This window comes from Mirounga angustirostris, unplaced genomic scaffold, assembly GCF_029215605.1.
Source record: "Mirounga angustirostris isolate CCGP_5_RB_7025 unplaced genomic scaffold, mMirAng1.0.hap1 SCAF_5, whole genome shotgun sequence".
NCBI lineage: Eukaryota > Metazoa > Chordata > Mammalia > Carnivora > Phocidae > Mirounga > Mirounga angustirostris.
In genome coordinates, this window is record NW_026991713.1 from 82,985,635 (window position 1) to 83,007,124 (window position 21,490).

At 38.1% G+C, this 21,490-nt stretch overlaps 1 pseudogene; it reads left to right on the forward strand.

The window, feature by feature from the left end:
- Positions 1–2,550: 2,550 nt before the first annotated feature.
- On the forward strand, positions 2,551–17,638 carry LOC123839813 (large ribosomal subunit protein eL29-like; annotated as a pseudogene).
- Positions 17,639–21,490: the final 3,852 nt, after the last annotated feature.

Sequence of the window (21,490 nt, forward strand, 5' to 3'; positions counted from 1 at the left end):
AGCTTTTGCACAGCAAAGGAAACAGTCAACAAAGCCAAAAGACAACCGACAGAATGGGAGAAGATATTTGCAAATGACATATCAGATAAAGGGCTAGTATCCAAAATCTACAAAGAACTCATCAAACTCAACACCCAAAGAACAAAGAATCCAATCAAGAAATGGGCAGAAGACATGAACAGACATTTTTCCAAAGAAGACATCCAAATGGCCAACAGACACATGAAAAAGTGCTCAATATCACTCGGCATCAGGGAAATCCAAATCAAAACCTCAATGAGATACCACCTCACACCAGTCAGAATGGCTAAAATTAACAAGTCAGGAAACGACAGATGTTGGTGGGGATGCGGAGAAAGGGGAACCCTCCTACACTGTTGGTGGGAATGCAAGCTGGTGCAGCCACTCTGGAAAACAGTATGGAAGTTCCTCAAAAAGTTGAAAATAGAGCTTCCATATGACCCAGCAATTGCACTACTGGGTACGTACCCCAAAGATACAAAAGTAGGGATTCGAAAGGGTACGTGCACCCCGATGTTTATAGCAGCAATGTCCACAATAGCCAAACTGTGGAAAGAGCCAAGATGTCCATCGACAGATGAATGGATAAAGAAGATGTGGTATATATATACGATGGAATATTATGCAGCCATCAAAAGGAATGAGATCTTGCCATTTGCAATGACGTGGATGGAACTGGAGGGTATTATGTTGAGCGAAATAAGTCAAACAGAGAAAGACATGTATCATATGATCTCACTGATATGAGGAAACAAACTGAGGGTTGCTGGAGTGGGGGTGGGGTGGGAGGGATGGGGTGACTGGGTGATAGACACTGGGGAGGGTATGTGCTCTGGTAAGCACTGTGAACTGTGCAAGACTGTTGAATCTCAGATCTGTACCTCTGAAACAAATAATGCAATATATGTTAAGAAAAAAAAGAAGAAGAAGAAGAAGAAGAAGGTAGCGGGAGGGGAAGAATGAAGCGGGGAAATTGGAGGGGTAAATGAACCATGAGAGACGATGGACTCTGAAAAACAAACTGAGGGTTCTAGAGGGGAGGGGGGTGGGAGGATGGGTTAGCCTGGTGGTGGGTATTGAGGAGGGCACATTCTGCATGGAGCACTGGGTGTTATGCACAAACAATGAATCATGGAACACTACATCTAAAACTAATGATGTAATGTATGGGGATTAACATAAGAATAAAAAAATTATAAAAAAAAAAAGAAAGAAAGAGTGAAATTAGGTGAGAAGAGACCACTGCAAAAGACTGAGGGATGGTGGCATGTGGTTCATAGCAATTTAGAAGGTTCCCACGTTGCCTCATGAAAATCTTTAATATCTCTCTACTTTCAATAAACCAAAACTGCATTTTGGAATTATGGATGTGCTTTAGAGAAGAAATACCAAGCAGAACTCTCATCCTCAATGAAGAGCCATGCCTCTGTATCAAAATGTTGGTAAATTAATGTACATTTATATGTTTTAAGCTAAAATAAAATGTTTAAGATACACATGTCTCACTTTTATGAACCTGGTTTACACCACCTTTTTCATCAACCCCCACCAGTCTCAGTTACATCAGATAAGAGGTCTAATGTATTCTACTCATAATAGTTTTATTTAAATAAAGGCTTTTAAAGTTTTTTATACTAAATTAGTTTTTCAGAGGAAAGCCATCTCCATATCCATAATCGTCCTTATAAAAGTATTTTATTATATTAAATACAACATATATATTACTAGGAATGCTAAAAAAAACAAGTGTTGGAAACTTAAAAAAAGACTTTCCTGTATAGTCAGGAACTGAGGAAAAGTAATCACACTATGGCTCAAACATTCTATCTTCGGCATCTGCTGTAGATACAGCAACACAATACTGTTACAACACTGCAGTAGATACAGCAGACTGTTGCAGTACTGCTGTAGACACACAATACTGCTGTAGATACAGCAACACAATACAACACAATGCTGTATTGTATATTTCTGAGGATTTGTCTGAGATTTTGAAATACAGACCACTTCAGACACAAGCGAATTCTCTGAAACTGTTAGCCACTTGCTTTATGGGGAGTGCTGGCCCTTCCTGAAATGTTCATACATTACATGTACTCTGAATGCCTTATGATGCTGAAGCCCTGGCCTGCTCCTCACCACATTCCTTGTTCCATTTCTGGGACTCGTCTTCATTCTATTCCCATTCTACACCTCATAGAAAGACTCAAAAGGAACTTATCTCTTTACATGCTACTTGGCAACTTTTTTTTAACCATTTTAGCCATTTTTATACGGGTATAATTCAGTGACATTAAGTACATTCACAATATTGTGTGACTATCACCATTGTCTATTTCCAGAATTTTTCATCATTTCAAATAGAAACTCTCTACACTTGCAGCATTATTCACAATAACCAAGATATAGAAAGAATCCAACCGTCCATCAATGGATGAATGAATAAAGAAGATGTTATATATATATTATATATATAATGAAATATTATTCAGCCATAAAAAAGAAGGAAGTCCTGCCATTGGTAACAACATGGGTAAACCTGGAAGACATTACGCTAAGTGTAATGAGCCAGGCAGAGAAAAACAAATATCATATGATATTTGAAATCTAAAAAAGTTGAACTCAGAGAAATAGGGAATAGGACAGTGGTTACCAAGAGCTAGAGTATGGAAGAAATGGGGAGATGTCAGTCAGAAAGTGCAAACTTTCAGTTTTAAGATGATTAAGTTCTGGGGATCTAAGGTACAGCATGGTGACTATAGTAATAGTACTATATTGTGCACTTAATATTTGTGGAGAGAATAGATCTTACATGTGATCACCACACAAACAGAAAAAATGGTAATTATATGAGGTGATGAATGCGTGTTAACTAACTCAATTGTGATAATCATTTCACAATGCATATGCATATAAATCACCACCATGTTGTATATGTGATGTACACAATTAAATATATACAATTTTGGGCACCTGGGTGGCTCAGATGGTTGAGCGTCTGCCTTCGGCTCAGGTCATGATCTCAGGGTCCTGGGATCGAGTCCCGCATCGGGCTTCCTGCTCCTTGGGAGCCTGCTTCTCCCTCTGCCTCTCTCTCTCTGTCTCTGTCTCTCATGAATAAATAAATAAAATCTTTAAAAAATAAATAAATAAATAAATAAATATATACAATTTCTATTTGTCAATTATATCTCAAAAAAGCTGTAAAAGTATTTTAAATTTTTTTTTAATTTAAAAGAAACTCTAGGGGTGCCTGGGTGGCTCAGTCATTAAGCGTCTGCCTTCGGCTCAGGTCATGATCCCAGGGTTCTGGGATCGAGCCCCGCATGGGCTCCCTGCTCAGCTGGAAGCCTGCTTCTCCCTCTCCCACGCCCCCTGCTTGTGTTCCCTCTCTCACTGTGTCTCTCTCTGTCAAATAAATAAATAAAATCTTAAAAAATAAAAATAAAAAATAAAAGAAACTCTATATTCATTAAAACAATAATTCCCTATACCCCCTCCCCCAGCTCCTAGCAACCACCATTCTACTTTCTGTCTCTATAAATTTACCTAGTCTATGTCTCTGAATTTACCTATTCCTCATATAAGTGAAATTATATATTTGTCCTTTTGTATCTGGCTTATTGTGCTTAGCATAATGTTTTCAAGGTTCATCCATGGTATAGCAATGTATCAGAATCTCATCCCTTTTTATGACTGAATAATATTGTTTTGTATTTATATGCCACATTTTGTTCATCCACTCATCTGGTGATGGACACTTGGGTTGTTGCTTGATAACATTTTAAAAGTTAAAGTTTTACAGTTTGCTTTGTTTTGTTTTGTTTCTTAGGGAAAGTCAAGTTGTCATATCGAAGCATTCGCATAAGAAAAAAATCCCTGAGTAAGAAGAGTAGCTGAGTCAGAACAGCTACAGCCACAGCAACAGTGACATACTATGTGTTAGGGGCTGAATTGTGTCCCCACCCCCCAAATACATATGTTGATATGTATGATACCTCAGAATGTGACTATATTTGGAGATAGGATCTTCAAAGAGATAATTAAGTTGTAAAGAGGGAAGGAATAGGCCTCAACCCAATATGACTGATGTCCCTATAAGAAAAGAAGACTAAGACACAGACTCATAGAGGGAAGTCTATGCAATGACACAGAGAGAAGAAGGGTATCTACAAGAAAGGAGAGATGCCTTAGAACCAACCCTGCAAACATCTTGATCTCAGACTTCTGGCCTCCAGAATTGTGAGAAAAAAATTCCTGTTGTTTCTGGTAATTGGTTATGGCAGCCCTAGCAGACTGATATACCACATATCCCAAATTTGACTAGTTATGACCTTGTCCCACCATGATCTTCAAGGTTAATGGTAATGAAATTCTGAGGCCTCCCCAGATCACTACAGTCAGGGAGATTGTCTCTTCATGCCTACTTTCTTTAGTGCCTGGCACTGATATTGGCACCTGAAGAAATAAGAGAAAAATAAACATATTCATAAGGACCCATGACCTCAAAGAGTTTACATTCCAGTTGGGGGTAACATATAAGGTGGAGGAGACAGATGAAAAACAGTAAGCATGATAATCAATTAAATTATATATTGAAGATGATACATGGGATGGAACGATTAGAAGGGAACAAGGGGGATTAATAGTGAGGAAAGCAGAACAGTTATACTTTAGATAGGGAGGTCAGGGTAAGGTTCTTTGAGAAAATGGCATTGGAACAGACCTCAAGGAGATAAGGAAGGGAGCAATGGAGATATTTGGAGGATGAGAGATCCAGGTAGAAGGAATAGCCAGTGGAAAGACCCTAAAGACAGAGCATATTCCTTCTTCAAGGACCTGGAAGAAGACTGGTGACTTGAGCAGCACAAGCCACTGGAAGAGTAGGAAGAGATGAGAATATAGAGGTAACAGGACCAGGTAGGCACCTTCACGACATTGGCTTTCATTCTGAGTGAAGTTGGGGGCTGTTGCAAGATTTTGAGCAAAAGAATGACAGGACCCAATTTATAGTTTCCAAAGGATCACTCTGGGTGCTATGCTATACAGTGTCAGGGGATAAGAGAAGAAATGGGCAGACAAGCTAGGAGGCTATGGAAATGATCCAGGCAAGAGATGATGGTGTTAAGATGGCTTGGACAAAGGCAGTAGCAGTAGTGTGACTTTAAGGGAGACCCAACATAATGGAGTAATTTGATGTAAAATATGAGAAAAATAAGAGTACTCAAGAATGACTCCAAGGCTTTTGGATTGAGTAGCTCAAGGGACTGAGGTGGTCACTGTCTGAAATAGGCAAAAGTTCATGGTACAGGTCTGTAGGTTGGGGGTGTAGGGAGGGTGGGGAGTTCAATTTTGAACATACCAAGTTTGAGACATCTATTAAACGTCCAAGTGGAAATGTTAAGTGAGCCATTGGATACAGTGGTTTAGATTTCAGCAAAGGGACTATAGATAAAAATATGCCAGTATTTAGCCTATGATGATATTTAAAGGCATGGGATAGGAGGAGACTACCAAGGAAGTGAGTACAGATAATGAAAAAGACCCAAGTCTAACCCTTAGGACACATCAACTATTCCCTTGTTGGATCCTATTTATATTTATCTCTAATAAATTATACATTTACCACAATCTGCCTTATATGAAAAACTGTCAATATTATACCTCCCCTACTAGATTATAAATTTCCAGAATGCAGGGATATCTATCTTCTTCTCCAAATAATAACATTACATGTATATCTCCTACTGGTTCTGTTTCTCTGGTGTACCCTGACTGAGAGATAGAAATGATAGAGTTAGGGGTGCCTGGGTGGCTCAGTCGTTAAGCGTCTGCCTTCGGCTCAGGTCGTGATCCCAGGATCCTGGGATCGAGCCCCGCATCGGGCTCCCCGCTTGGCGGGAAGCCTGCTTCTCCCTCTGCCACTCCCCCGCTTGTGTTCCCTCTCTCACTGTGTCTCTCTCTTCAAATAAATAAATAAATAAATAATTTTTAAAAAATGATAGAGTTAGAGATAGAGACAGACATGAGAGATAGACATGAGAAAGAAAGAGAGAGGCTTCTATGCTTATATACTAAGAAATTAATTGCAAGATATTGGCTCACATGACTGTGGGGGCTGGAGAGGCAAGTCTGAAATCTGTAAGGCAGGAAAGGCAGGCTGGAAATTTTCAGACAGTCCACAGCAGAATTTCTTCTTCCTCAGGGAAACCTCAGTTCTGTTAAGATCATTTATGTGATTAGATCAAGCCCACCCAGATTATATAGCATAATCTCCTTTATAATTTAATCACACCTACAAAATACTTAGATTAATATTTGATTGAATAACTGGGTACTATAACCTAGTCAAGTTACACATAAAACTGGCCATCACAGGGCTAAATGAATAATCCACTGGTAAAAACTGTAAATGAAGTAATCTACTTCAGACCCTAAGTTATGTAACATTTACTAACCCCTCCTTAATCATACACTCTGGCAGGTGCTGGTTGCAGAAATGAAAAACCCAAAGTACCTGCCTGGGGTGAGCAAACAGTCTAGCAGGAGACATAAATACATAAATTCTCACAATAAATTATGGCAGGTTAGTGGTCATTCACATAATGCATGCATCAACAGAGAAAAAAGAAAAGTCTAAAGACACCAATGAACTTCATCCAAGTATTTGAAATACACTGAGTGTTCAAGGAAAGAGCCAGTAGAGATTATCAGGAAGATAATATGCAAAAAGGCCCCCCAGGTAAAGGAATGGTTGGGTCAGTGTTGCTACTGGGAGGATGTGATGGAGAAGGGGAATGCATTACATCAGTTAATACATATCTATTTCTATTTTTCTCTTTCTCATTTATAGATTTAAGGAGAAAGATTCCAGAATATTTGAGAAGAGGGGACAGATTAAATCTATGATTTGGACAAATCCATTTTGGATAACTGACAAGAGGCTTTAATTATAACATTTTATAGGTGTGCCTGGGTGGCTCAGTTGGCTAAGCATCTGCCTTCAGCTCAGGTCGTGATCCCAGAATCCTGGGATCAAGCCTCATGTTGGGCTCCCTGCTTGGCACGGTGTCTGCTTCTGTCTGCTTCTCCCTCTTCCCCTCACTCCACTCATGCTCACTGTCTCTCTCTCTCTCAAGTAAAAAAATGAAATCTTAAAAAAAATTATAACATTTTATATTTATAGAACACGTGTCCCCAAAAGCACTGGATTATTATCATTTTAGTGTATTTAAATCAAACTGTCAGGGCCTTAAGAGGTACTTACCTTCCATAGAAGAAAAAAATAACTGTGCTTAATAATTTGTTGTAAGGAAGTATTTAACATATTTAGTTTTAAATTTCAGTAACACATATTGCTTCTTTTCTTATTGCAAACTCCATATATATTCATTGAAGAAAATTTAGAAGTACTGATAAGTAAAAAGAATAAAACAAAATTGCCCATAACATCAACTTTGAGGTAGTTACTATTAACATTTTTGGTGTTTGTCCTTCCTGTATTTTCTGTAAGTATATACATTCATAAGAATGCTATTGATTATTAAACATAGAAACACAGTAAGTATATTTTATAACCTACTCTCTTCTTTTGGCAATATACCATTTACATCTTTCAATGTTGCTTATATAGTCTTCATAAAATCATTTTTAGCAGGAAAGAATGTTCAATGGAAAAAAGACAGTCTCTTCAACAAATGGTGTTGGGAAAATTGGACAGCCACATGCAGAAGAATGAAACTGGACCATTTCCTTATACCACACACAAAAATAGACTCAAAATGGATGAAAGACCTAAATGTGAGACAGGAATCCATCAAAATCCTAGGGGAGAACACAGGCAGCAACCTCTTTGACCTCAGCTGAAGCAACTTCTTCCTAGAAACATCGCCAAAGGCAAGGGAAGCAAGGGCAAAAATGAACTGTTGGGACTTCATCAAGATAAAAAGCTTTTGCACAGCAAAGGAAACAGTCAACAAAACCAAAAGACAACCAACAGAATGGGAGAAGATATTTGCAAATGATATATCAGATAAAGGGCTAGTATCCAAAATCTATAAAGAACTTATCAAACTCAACACCCAAAGAACAAAGAATCCAATCAAGAAATGGGCAGAAGACATGAACAGACATTTCTTCAAAGAAGACATCCAAACGGCCAAGAGACACATGAAAAAGTGTTCAACATCACTCAGCATCAGGGAAATCCAAATCAAAACCTCAATGAGATAACAATTCAGGAAACGACAGATGTTGGCAAGGATGCAGAGAAAGGGGAACTCTCCTACACTGTTGGTGGGAATGCTAGCTGGTGCAGCCAATCTGGAAAACAGTATGGAGGTTCCTTAAAAAGTTGAAAATACAGCTACCCTATGACCCAGCAATTACACTACTGGGTATTTACCCCAAAGATACAAATGTAGTGATCCGAAGGGGTACATGCACCCCGATGTTTATAGCAGCAATGTCCACAATAGCCAAACTATGGAAAGAGCCAAGATGTCCATCGACAGATGAATGGATAAAGAAGATGTGGCATATATATATACAATAGAATATTATGCAGCCATCAAAAAACCAAAATCTTAACATTTGCAACAATGCTAAGCGAAATAAGTCAATCAGAGAAAGACAAGTACCATATGATCTCACTGATATGAGGAATTCTTAATCTCAGGAAACAAACTGAGGGTTGCTAGAGTGGTGGGGGGTGGGAGGGATGGGGTGGCTGGGGGATGGACATTGGGGAGGGTATGCACTATGATGAGTGCTGTGAATTGTGTAAGACTGATGAATCACAGTCCTGTACCTCTGAAACAAATAATACATTATATGTTTAAAAAAAAAAAAAGAAGAGGATAGTAGGAAGGGAAAATGAAGGGGAGGGGGAATTGGAGGGGGAGACGAACCATGAGAGACGATGGACTCTGAGAAACAAACTGAGGGTTTTAGAGGGGAGGGGGGTAGGGAGATGGGTTAGCCTGGTGATGGATATTAAGGAGAGCATGTATTGAATGGAGCACTGGGTGTTATACACAAACAATGAATCATGGAACACTATATCAAAAACTAATGATGTAATGTATGGTGACTAACAGAACATAATAAAATTTTTAAAAATCATTTTTAATGGCTGCATAGTAAGCCATTGCAGAAATTTTTTTTTAACTAATTTCCTATTTTGGTTACATTTTTGGTGGGTTCCAGTTTTTTTACTACTAAAACAAGGTTGCTGTTATCACCTTTATAGCCAGATTTTTTTCAGCCAAAAAATTATTTCCCTAAACTACATTTCTAGAAGCAGATTTGTAGATCAGAGAATATGTAAAAAAATTAAGATTTTACCAACTATTGCCAAACTATTCCAGAAACATTGTGTTCATTTCTCAAAGAATGAGCCCTTTCCTCATGACTTCTTTATTTTAAGCTTCAATATTTACATAGACAAAAAATACATTTTTATTTTAATTTTCATTCCTTGGATAATTAGTAGACAATAAAACAGTTATCAACCTTCAAAGAGCCCATTTTCAGATTAAAGACCTAAATGTGAGATCTGAAACCATAAAAATCCTAGAAGAGAACACAGGCAGTAATTTTTCATTGCCCATAGCAACATTTTTCTAGATGTGTCTCCTAAGGCAAGGGAAAGAAAAGCAAAAATAAACCATCATGACTATATCAAAATAAAAATTTTTGCACAGCAAAGAAAACCATCAACTAAACAAAAAGACATTGACAACCTACTAAATGGTTTTTTTAACATTTAAACATTTTTTGTTTAAATGTTAAAAGCATAAAAATGAGCAGAGGACCTGAATACATATTTTTCCAAAGAAGACATACAAATGGCCAACAGACACATAAAAAGATGCTCAACATCACTAATCATCAAGAAAATGCAAATGAATACCACAGAGATATCACCTGACACCAGACAGAATGGCTAAAATCAAACGGATAAGAAATAACAAGTGTCAGGGAGGATGTGGAGAAAAAGGAACCCTCATACACTGTTGATGGGAATGTAACTTGTACAGACACTATGGAAAACAGTATGGAGCCTTCTCAAAAAATTAAAAATAGAAATGCCATATGATCAAATAATTCTACTATTGGGTATTTACCCAAATAAAATGAAAACACTAATTTGAAAAGATACATGCATCCTTATGTTTATTGCAGCATTATTTACAACAGCCAAGATACGGAAGCAAGCCAAGTGTCCATCAATAGAGGAATGGATAAGGAAGATGTGGTACACACACACACCACACACCACACACACACACACACACACACACACACACACACAGTGGAATATTATGCAGCCATAAAAAAGGATGACATCATGCAATTTGTGACAATATGGATGGACCTAGAGGGTTTCATGCAAAGTAAAATAATTTAGATTGAGAATGATAAGTACCATATGTTTTCACTCATATGTATAATCTTTAAAAAAAAAAGAAGAAGAAGAAGAGTAACCAAAGAAACAAAAAGCAAAATCAGATCTGTAAATACAGAGAACAAAATGATGGTTGCCAAAAGGGAAAAGGGTGAGGGGATGGGCAAAATGTGTGAAGGGGAGTGGAAAATACAGTCTTTCCAGTTAAGAAATGAGTAAGTCACAGGAATAAAAGACACAGCATAAAGAAAATAGTTAATTATATTTTAATAGCATTATATGGTGACAGATGGTAGCTACATTTGTGGTGGGTATGCATAATATGTATATTTGTTGAATCACTATGTTATATACCTGAAATTAATGTAACATTGTGTGTTAACTACACTCAAATAAAAAAATTAATTTTTTAAAAAAGAGTTCATTTTCGAGCAGGAGTGATATTTTACATGTTTTAAGATGTTTATATGTTTAATAAGGTCATAATTTTGTAAATATATTTAAATGTGTATTGTATTTGAACCAAATTCTCATCTCCTAATATTTCACATCACTTTGCTCAGCCACACCAGTCTTGGTTATTTGTCCCACAAGCCAAACATCCTCCTCCAATGCCTACACCAGAGCCTTTAGGCCTGCAGATTTCCCCTACCTGGGACCCTCCTCCACTAAATTTCACATCTTGATTCCATCACTTTGTTTTTTCGTAAATGCCCCCCATACTCTACATCCTTTACCCTGCTTTATTTCCTTTCATAGCACTTATTATTATCAGCCACAAGATTCAGTGTCTATTTTCTTGTTGTTTTTATCATCTCCCCAACTAGCATATAAGTTTAACAAGGACAGGAACTATGTTTTATTTGCTACCATATTCCTAGCACCTTAAACAATGTGTGCTCAACAAATAAACAAACACATGTGTCTAGCACTAAATGGAAAGAGGGATCGGGCGCCTGGGTGGCTCAGTTGGTTAAGTGACTGCCTTCAGCTCAGGTCATGATCCTGGAGTCCCTGGATCGAGTCCCGCATCGGGCTCCCTGCTCGGCAGGGAGTCTGCTTCTCCCTCTGGCCCTCTTCCCTCTCATGCTCTCTGTCTCTCATTCTCTCTGTCTCAAATAAATAAATAAAATCTTTAAAAAAAAAAAAAAAAAGGAAAGAGGGATCTCAAGCCAGTTATTCATGACAGACCCTTTGAAAAGAACTTATAGGCAATATGCCTGATCATCTACTGATTGCCTGAATTTATTATTTCTAAGGTAAATATACTGTAATTCTGATATCTCTTCCCAAAACCAGTTAGTAGTACAATATTCATTAAATACCAGCAAGCCCAAAGACTAATAAGGCAGAAGAATTTTAGTGAACTAATATTTGGCATACAGGTCTTTAATGGGTTTCCAGAGGTGATCACTTTAACAATTCTGTGAATCAGTGTGTACTGGGAGAGCAGAGATAAGTATTTACTTTACCCTATCCATCTTAAGCAATCTTTCAGTCTTTTAACAGTAATATTCATTTATTTTTTTATTATGTTATGTTAGTCACCATGCAGTACCTCATTAGTTTCTGATGTAGTGTTCCATGGCTCATTGTTTGCCTATAACACCTAGTGCTCCATGCAATACATGCCCTCCTTAATACCCATCACCGGGCTAGCCCATCCCCCTACCCCCTCCCCTCTAAAACCCTCAGTTTGTTTCCCCGAGTCCATAATCTCTCATGGTTCATCTCCCCCTCTGATTTTCCCCCCTTCAGTTTTCCCTTCCTTCTCTTAATATCCTCCATGCTATTCCTTATGTTCCATAAATAAATGAAACCATATAATAACTGATATTCATTTAAAATTCAATTAATAAAATATGGGTCTGTTTAAATATATGAAACAGGCACCTGGGTGGCTCAGTTGGTTGGGCAACTGCCTTGAAAATGACTGGTCCCCAAATATGACTTATTTGATATATCTATCTTGGTTCTCAAGATGACTTCCATTTTCAAGTTAAAATTACCAGACACTGGCAAGAAAAAGAGTAATGAATTTTATTTTTTAAAAGATTTTATTTATTTATTTGACAGAGAGATAAAGTGAGAGAAGGAACACAAACAGGGGGAGTGGGAGAGGGAGAAGCAGGCTTCCCACTGAGCAGGGAGTCCGATGCGGGGCTCCATCCCAGCACCGTGGGATCATGACCTGAGCCAAAGGCAGACGCTTAACGACTGGGCCACCCAGGCGCCCCAGAGTAATGAATTTTAAATCAAAATAACTGGGCCCTGTCCTTCTTGATTCCCCAATATAGTAGTTGTTTAACTTTGGGCAAGTCATCTAACCTCTCATTTTCAGCTTCCTGGTTCACTGACATGAATAGCAATACATACCACCAGGATTGTGCAGAAAATAAAAGAAATGATGTATTCTTTTTAAAAAACTTTTAAATGTAGAGTGCTAATAAATATTGGAATATCAGAATAATAGCAATAATAATTATTTCCATTATTTCCAATCTTAATTACTGATTAAGAATCCAAACTATAGTGGTTTGCCTTCTAACAAGGGAGAACACACTTTGATTAAAAAAAAGAAAGAAAATATTTTGAAGTGTATAATCAAAATGGATTTTTTAAAATTCCATAAAATTAAGTAGAAAAACTCTTCTGTGATGTCTCCAAACCACAAAGCAACTACTGAAGGGACTAATCTGGATTAAAATATTGATTTAAAATAAAGAAATGCTAATCCTTGAAATCTCAGAAAGAGAAAACCCCATTCATACAAATATAATAGAAGATTGTACCTCAGAAGGAAAGAAGGCTGTCCAATTCTTATCTTGAAACTATCTAAAGTTAGGTACTTAGGTACCTGGACAACATCTAGTCCCTCAAACCAAACCATCAATCCCTACTTCATCTTTAATCTCAGTAGTACATAGGGAAAAAGAATTTAAAAAATATATTGCTAAAAGCAGCACATTTATATCCATCACAAAATGATCATACCACTTCCCTTGTAGCCCAGAATGTATTTAATGTAATTGAAAAGAGAGAAAAAAATTGCTTAAAAGGAATAGTGTTCTTTTTTCTTTTCAAAAACAACTGAAGAAACTTTCCATTTCAGTCCAAGGTGGAGGAACAGAAACCAGCTTTACCTTCTTGCTAGAAACAACTTTAAAAAATGGACAAAATATATGAAACAGGGCACCTGAGTGGCTCAGTTGGTTGGGCGACTGCCTTCGGCTCAGGTCATGATCCTGGAGTCCTGGGATCGAGTCCCACATTGGGCTCCCTGCTCGGCAGGGAGTCTGCTTCTCCCTCTGACCCTCCCCCCTCTCATGCTCTCTCTCTATCTCATTCTCTCTCTCTCAAATAAATAAATAAATAATCTTTAAATATATATATATATATGAAACAATGGTTTTAATAAATTGGATGTTATTGACAAAGGACAGAGATCCCTGAAAGATAAGAAACAAATGAAGTGACCCCTATAGTGTTTTGGTATATTTTCTTTTTTTAATTTATTTTTTAAATTTTCATTTATCTATTTAGAGAGAGACCAATGCATGGGGGTGAGAAGCAGAGGGAGAGAGAGAATCTCAGGCTGACTCCCCGATGAGCACAGAGCTGATGCAGGGCTCAGTCTCATGACCCTGAGATCGTGACCTGAGCTGAAATCAAGAGTCAGACATTTAACCAACTGAGCCACCCAGGCACCCCTCAGTGTATTTTCTCAGAGTTTCCAGGGCATGACACAGAGAAAAGGAATTCAAGGAAAGCTTGGTATTTGACTGAATTGAGATCTTGCTGAGAGTTAAGAGAGGTCAAGACAGCTAGCATTCTCTGGGCAGAGTGCTGGAGAGAAGGAGAGGACTTAGCATATCTGCAGGGGATTCTCCTTATGACTTCAGCTGAGTGGCAATCATAATGTGCATGGGAGTAACAACCTGAGTCTGGGGAAAGAACTCCCAGAAAGAATTGGAGGGGACAATCTTAGGAGCTGAGAACTGAAACTAGTCCCTGTTCCTACCAGCCAGAGTGGAGAATCTTATAATTCAATGGCATCAGATACAGGTCTCAGAAATATTTTGCTGCAATAATAAGTCAAAATTAGATCTAGACTAAATGCATCTTGGTTCCCACCTAAAAAAACTCAAAACAGCAATACCAAAGAGGATCAAACTGTTTTCAATAACTTAACAGCATCCCAGAACAAAGCACAAGAATATTGTAGAAATACAAAAATAATACCAAAATCATGAAGATGAAATTCTCAATGTCTAACATCCAAACAAAAATTACCATGCATGTAAAGAAGCAAATGTAGATACGTACAGTGTGTGTGTGTGTGTGTGTATCTATATATCCCTCAATAAGGTTAAAATCAATGAATTAAAACAAACCTAGAAATGACACAATGACAAAATTGTAAGCAAAGCTATTAAAATAGTTAAGATACCTGTATTCCACATGTTTAGGAAGCTAGAAGAAAGACTGAACATGTTAAGCAAAGACATAGAAGACATACAAAAAAAGAAGACCAAATCAAACTTATGAAAATGAAAACTACAAAGTATAAAATGAAAAAGACACTGGCTGGAATGAGGTGTTATTTAGGCATTGCAGAAAAAAAGGTAGTGAACTTGAAGGCATAGGAATAAAAACTATCTAAAATGAAACTCTGAAATATTTTTCTAAATGAACAAATCATTCATCAGTTGTGGAACAATTTCAAGCAGCCTAATATATATGTAATTGGAGTCCTCAAAGGGAATAATAAAAACCATTTGAAGGAATAATGGCTGAATGTTTTCCAAATTTTATGAAAATTTTAAAGCACCAGATCCAAAGTGTTAAATGAACTCCAAGGACAAGGAAAATGAAGGAACATGCATAAAGACACAGTGTAATCAAGTTACTTACAAAGTCGTAAAAAGAAAATATAAAAAGAAGCCAATGCAAAAAAGCCACATTATGTACAGAAAAATAATGATAGCAGTTTACTTGTTGAAAATAATGCAAGCAAGAAGAGAGAGGAGAAACATCTTTAAAGCACAGAAGAAAGGAAAAAAAAAAAACCTGTCATACTGGAAAACTTGACCCAGTAAAAGTATCTTTCAAAAAGAAGGCAAAATAAAGACTTTTTGACAAACAAAAGATGAAAGAATTCATCAGCAGCAGGCCTGCACCAAAATAAATGTTAAAATGTTAAAATAATTTCTTGCCTTTCCTTTTCTGGTCCTAGCTGCTTCGGGAGCTGCAGACTCCAGTGCAGATGTGGCCAATTCCAAGAACCACACCACATACAACCAGTCCAGAAAATGGCACAGAAATGGCATCAAGAAACTCTGATCACAAAGATACAAAGATACAAATTTCTTACGGAGGTGGATCCCAAGTTCCTGAGGTGCTTTGCCAAGAAGCACAGCAAAAAGGGCCTAAAGAAGATGCAGCCCAACAACGCCAAGACCATGAACACGTGTGCGGAGGCTATCAAGGCTCTGATATAGCCCAAGGAAATCAAGCTCAAGATCCCAAAGAACTGCAAGTGCAATTGACTTTCTACATTGCTCACCCCAAGCTTCAGAAGCGTGCTCATGCCCACATCACCAAGGATCTCGGCTCTGTCAGCCAAAGACCAAAATCAAGTTTCAAACCAAAGCTGAGGCTAGGGTTCCAGCTCCAGCTCAGATTCCCAAAGATGCCTAAGCCACCATGTGGCTTCCAGAACAGAGGCCTCTGTCTACCTATGGGAGGAGGAAGGAAAGGTGTGACCCCCTGGTCTGTGGTCTGCAGAAGGCTGGTGTTCTCCTATGCAATTTGTATAAATAAACCTGAAGCAGAAAAAAATAATAATTTTTTCAGACAGAAAATGATACCAGATGGAAATCTGGATCTAGACAAAGGAACTAAGGGCATCAGAAATAGTAAATATCTGGATAAACAGAAAATAATTTTCTATTCAAAGTTCTTTCAAAAATCATTGACTATTGGAGCACCTGGGTGGCACATTCATTAAGTGTCTGTCTTCAGCTCAGGTCATGATCCCAGGGTCCTGGGATTGAGCCCTGTGTCGGGCTCTCTGCTCAGCAGGGAGCCTGCTTCTCCCTCTCCCTTTGAAAAGTCCATTCCACTATTCTTTCAAGTAAGCTGCTTCAGGATGGTGAATATGCTAAGACCAGTGAGTTTTATGAACATAGACCACTGTCACACTCTGTTTACTATGAAAATGAATTTTTGATCAGAAGTGATGTTGGATACAATATCATGACAGTGGATAAGACATTCTGTGAGTCCATGAATGGTAGAGCACTGTGGGCAGAGAAGAAAAATCAACATCCAGAATAAATCTCTATTCCAGTAAGAGCAAAGCACTTCCCCTTTGATGACAGAAGTGGTCCAATTTAATCAATACGCCACCAAATAACTGGCTAATCATCCCACAGAATGGTGCCTATCACTGGCTCAGTGTCGATCTCTGCACTGGCAGATTGGGCACTTAGCAGTGGCTATCACCAGGTCAACCTCAATGAGTGAAAATGTGTCATTGAGTGCACACATAACTCCCTTCTTTCCACCATAGCCACTTTGTTCATGTCCATGGAGAAATGGACAAAAATGGCCGGGGAAAAAGGCTACAGGAATCCACAGAACTGACCATCCTATATATATATTAAAATGTTTCTCTGCTAAGGTTACCCATTAATGAGCATTTATAGAGGACATAAATACCTTCACATTCTGTGCCCATTCAAAGAGATCTATCCACATACCTCATCCCAGACCTCCCTGTAATCACTTTTCTAATCATATTCCTTCCAAGACCCTGGCCATCCAACCAAACGAGTGGTACCCAATCACACATCTGGCCATTTCTCCTTCCAAGTAAAATGAGCAACAAAGTATACTGCTCAAAGGTCCGTCCACTGGGAGGACTTTCCTTCACCACTGACCAGCAGAACTGCCCCATAGTGGGGCGGTCATGCTGCATCCGTCCACTTTCAGTTGATGCCTGCATGTTATACAGAACTATCTATAAAACAGGCCTGAGTTTTTTCTTCCTCAATTGGTTATAGAAAACTCTTCATGAAGCCACAGTATGGGACCAAAAATGTAGCAAAAAAGAAGAAAATAGAATTTGAGCACTTACTAGGCCTCGTTCAAGTACAACTGTACATACCACTTCCATTTGATAATGGAGTTCTAGTGTGCACGTGAAACCTTTTGGGTTGGTGGATCATGAATACCCAAGTCAGGATGCTTGGTATCTGGTGGCTCATAATATGTGGTCATATGACAATACCCCAACTACAAAGAAGACTTAGAAAGTAAGCTTAAATCTTGGAAAGACAGAACTTGTAAGATAAAAAATTTCTCAAATATTAGAAGGGCTTTCTGAAAGTGGCTTGCCAGCCAGAAAGTCCTGACAAATTTCTACCATCACCTATTCTTTGAATTTCCAACATCAATTACATCCTTCTTCCATGCTTAAATTTAACAGCACCATGGTGAGCGCTGTGAATTGTGTAAGACTGATGAATCACAGACCTGTACCTCCGAAACAAATAATACATTATATGTTAAAAAGAAGGGGGGGGCGCCTAGGTGGCTCAGTTGTTAAGCGTTCTGTCTTCGGCTCAGGTCATGATCCCAGGGTCCTGGGATCGAGCCCCGCATCGGCCTCCCTGCTCCTTGGGAAGCCTGCTTCTCCCTCTCCCACTCCCCCTGCTTGCGTTCCCTCTTTCGCTGTGTCTCTGTCTGTCAAATAAATAAATAAAATCTTTTAAAAATAAAAAATTTTTTAAATTAAAAAAAAGAAGATAGTAGGAAGGGAAAAATGAAGGGGGGGAAGTCAGAGGGGGAGACGAACCATGAGAGACTATGGACTCTGAGAAACAAACTGAGGGTTTTAGAGTGGAGGGGGGGTGGGGGGATGGGTTAGCCCGGTGATGGGTATTAAGGGAGGGCACATATTGAATGGAGCACTGGGTGTAATGCGCAAACAATGAATCATGGAACACTACATCAAAAACTAATGATGTCATGTATGGTGATTAACATAATAAAATAAACATTTTTTTAAAAAGAAGTTTAATAAAAAAAATTTAACAGCACCTACTACAACAGCAAAATGCTATCAACTAATGGTAAGCAACTACCCTCATGTAAGAAAATCCCCTCACTCTTTATCCCAAAATAGGGCCAACTGAAAGAATTACTAGTTTCTGTACCTACCTCCAAATTCAGGTTCTTTGAATGATATTTTATTTTCCTTTAGTTTCATCTCAATTCCAACTTGATATTTTGTAAATTGCGGGCTAAATTACATTAATTTGCTACATTAATTTACCACCATCAAAATATACTATATAAATACATGGAAATCAGCAATGAGAAAATGAGTCAAAATATATACATACATGAGCTAGCAAAGAAAATATGGACAGACGCTACTTCTAATTTCTCTTCACAAGTCCATGTTGATATTTATGAAATTGGTATCAGTTGACTATGTTCACAATAATCCTGTATAATAAGCACTCACAAAATCTCAGCAGCACATATTTGTTTCATGAGTCTCCTGGTCACTAAGGTCAGCTGGTCTAGGTTGATCTTAACTGGACAGTTTTGCTGCTTTCAATTGGGATCATTCACATGTTTGTGGCTAATTGTGGCTGGGGGCGGCAATGTTCCATGTGGCTAGCAGACAAACCCAAACATGTTCTTTTCATGTCTATGATCAAGGTCCAAGAGCACAAGTGGAAACTTGTGAAATATCTCAAGGCTTAGTCTTAGAAGTAGCACATCACCACCTTTACCTCATTTTATTGGCAAAAGCAAGTCACATAGCTGAATTCAAAGTCAGGGAGCAAAGGGTAGAAGGGAGGAAGCGGTGAAGAATACATGCTACCAAAGCTTTCTTCTACTACTCATTCCATGTTTCCCAAGGCTCTTAGCCAGCACCTGAGCAGGGGGTGAGGCAAACATCATCTCTGAGGGATCTGAGCCCTTAGTTGTCCTACATATATGAGATATTCCTAAGTTTCTATTCACTTTTTCCAGTGGCCTTGGCTTCCCTTTTATGGAGTTTTATTTAATGTCTCATATTTAATATCAAGGATGATACTAAGACACAAAGGACCCCAAGAAAGAATGGTCACAGAGGCAGAAAATTTGAAAGTGTGGTTTCATAATACAAGAAAAAAGAATATTTCAAGAAGAAGATGATCAAAAGGTAAGTAAGATGAGAACTGAAAAAGTACCTTCGGGTTTAGCCACGTGAAAGCCCTTAATGACTTAATAAAAGCTGTTTCCATGGAGTAATGGAGGGGATGGCCAAAGAAATTTTATATAATGATATATGTCTCATGGCTTATAAACTAGTTATACAGAAAAACATAGAGACAAGCCAGTGCTCAGTTTACCCACCCACCCACCAGAACAAGTGTCCTTACTCTTCCTTATCTCACCAACCTCATAGAGTTAGGAATTCTGATGGGATTCAGCAACATTTCTGCCACTCATTCCCAAAGTCTGCTGTTCCTTCACATGCAGTGGGTTACAACTCACCCTCCCTCTTGCTTCTTTACCCCAGTTCAATCCCTCTCTTGCAAACTTTCCTCAAAGTCGTGGCATATGGTTTTCACCTTTCCAGTATTTCCAGCATTAATACAATGTGCTTGATATTTGTCTTTTCTTTTGAACATTACAGTAGAAATCTAGGAAGATTTCTATTTATGCATAATATATATTATACATATTGAACATATGATTACCGAATACATATTTATCAATTTTATATATATATATAAGCTACCTTATACCTAGAACTCTTAGAAGTTTAAAATTTTTCAAAAGACAAAACTATCGGGGTGCTTCAGTGGCTCAGTTATTAAGCATCTGCCTTTGGCTCAGGTCATGATCCTGGGATCCTGGGATCAAGCCCCGCAGCAGTCTCCCTGCTCCACAGGGAGTCTGCTTCTCCCTCTCCTACTCCCCCTGCTTGTGTTCCCTCTCTCACTGTGTCTCTCTCTGTCAAAAAAATAAATAAAATCTTAAAAAAAAAAAAACCTAACAAGTATTCTCTTTGTGATTACTGCTACTTCTTTTTTTTTTTAAGATTTTATTTATTTATTTGAGAGAGAGAAAGCACGAGCAGGGAGAGGGACAGAGGGAGAAGCAGGCTCCCCACTGAGCAGGGAGCCTGATGCAGGATTCATCCCAGGACCCTGGGATCATGACCTGAGTCAAAGGCAGATGCTTAACCGACAGAGCCACCTGGCACCCTTGCCATTTCTTTTAGACACTTCTCCATCAAGAGATAAGAAATGTATTTCCTTCTAGCTTTTTCTATTGATATGATGATATTGTTTTTTTAAAACCATTTAACAATCATGTGAAGAGGTGGGACTAAATTTATAAATTTGTATGGAAGTTTATATCTAGGGAAGAGTCAGGTAATGAGAAAAAATATTATTCCAAAACCTAACTATGGATGATCTGTTGTTACATAAATCTGAGCATTTATGTTCCTTGAGGTCAAAGCACATTCATGTAATTTCTTCAGAAATAATTAAATATAGAAAAATAAATAGGCATTATCCATTTTTGGCTTCTCTAATTATCTAGCCATCAAAGCTATTGCTTAATGTACAGACTTTGTAGAAAAGACGATCATTAGTTTGCAAACAACACAGCTGGCAACACGGAGTCAATCGTCGTGGTGTGGCTTCATCATCATTATTATTTCTGAATAAATACTAACACTTTGAGCCATCCTTTTAATGTCAGCAGAAATCCTTTTCTTTGAAGAAAGACAGCATTGATTTACATGTATGAAAATGACAGTCAAACCTGATACAACTGTATCCTAACTAAACCAAAATTTGTATTCACCTATTTTCTACTTCAATGAGAATAAGGCAAGAATGCAAGTGGCTGGCATCCACTGGAGCTTTCTATGAGCCAGGTCCTATAATAAGTGCTTTTTATTTTTAACTTACCTATTGTTTCTATGCTACAATGAGTCAGGGGCTAGTGGTCACTCCATTTTATAGGTTAGGAAAGCAA